Source organism: Aplysia californica, unplaced genomic scaffold (assembly GCF_000002075.1).
Source record: "Aplysia californica isolate F4 #8 unplaced genomic scaffold, AplCal3.0 scaffold00125, whole genome shotgun sequence".
In the NCBI taxonomy this organism is placed as follows: Eukaryota; Metazoa; Mollusca; class Gastropoda; order Aplysiida; family Aplysiidae; genus Aplysia; species Aplysia californica.
In genome coordinates this window covers 1390987-1392115 of record NW_004797395.1, presented here as the reverse complement: position 1 = coordinate 1392115, position 1129 = coordinate 1390987, and the positions used below count along the sequence as shown (strand labels likewise).

The window sequence follows — 1129 nt, the reverse complement described above, 5'->3', positions numbered from 1 at the left end:
GGCATTAAACTTGAAGAAAAAAGGGTCAGTTTAAAATTTACAAATTTGATGTGTGTATTTTCGGCCTACGTATCCATTCGTGGATTGCGAGAAGTGACTCATTTTGTCAGCACATCTCACAAATGATTATGTGCGTTATTTCACATATCGCCAGCGATCTGTTTAGCTACACTAAGCCTAGAGAGCGAGGTTTTCCAAGGGGGAGGAAAAATATTAAGTCCTTTAAAAATGTGTACCTACACCATGCTTCTTCCAACATTTAGAACTTGAATCCAACAAAATATTATTCAAGCTCACGCAAGTGGTACCACGGATTAAGAAATAGAAATAAGAGAAATTATCGAAATGTTGGGTTTAGCGCATCTGAACAGATGGCTGATGATTATTGAATGCTAGCGACTATAATTATACTGATAGATCTTATTGAATGTTTGTTGTTTGTGAGTGTGTTGTTGATCGCTGCTTTTCCTTCTTTTGTGACTGATCTGAAGCCTAGAATGCTAAGGACAGAAATTGACAGACCTCGTTCAGTTGATGTATGTGGCTATTTAGATGATAAATTGTGAAGCGTGTTGACAAAATGAGTTACTTCTCAGATTCGAGCCCTATGAAAATAGATACACCGCGCTTGTAGGTGAAGGTGTTACAATTTATACGTATGAAATAATGAAAGGCATGTTATACATAAAGGATATGGCATCAATAGAAAATCTATAAATTTGACCCTAGTGTTGAGTTTTGGCCAATATCTCCTTTTGTAGAGATTGCAAGAAGTTACTCATTTTGTCGGCACACCTCAGGATTGTTTGTTGCCTGTGGTTATGTAGGTGATAAATTGTTTGTTGCCTGTGGCTATGTAGGTGATAAATTGTTTGTTGCCTGTGGCTATGTAGATGATAAATGACGTCATTGCTTTCCCTTCCTGTGTTCACGGTTCCGGCTAGACCGCCGACTATCACAGCGGAGCAGTTGCAACCTGTCGTCAAGTATGCATGTCATCAGAGACTGTGTGTGGGCTTTGTGTGTTGTGTGTGTGTGTTGTGTGTGTGTGAAGTGTGGCACACTATGGGGGAACTCACAGTTTTTGTACAGGGTTGTTGTTTTGTTCTGTTTTGGCATTTAATGTTTG

At 39.1% G+C, this 1129-nt stretch overlaps 1 protein-coding gene across 1 annotated transcript in view; it reads left to right on the top strand.

Moving 5' to 3' along the window:
* Positions 1-1129, top strand: part of LOC101859562 (palladin) — a gene marked incomplete at both ends in the record, with an annotated part of 16539 nt that overhangs the window by 2430 nt on the left and 12980 nt on the right.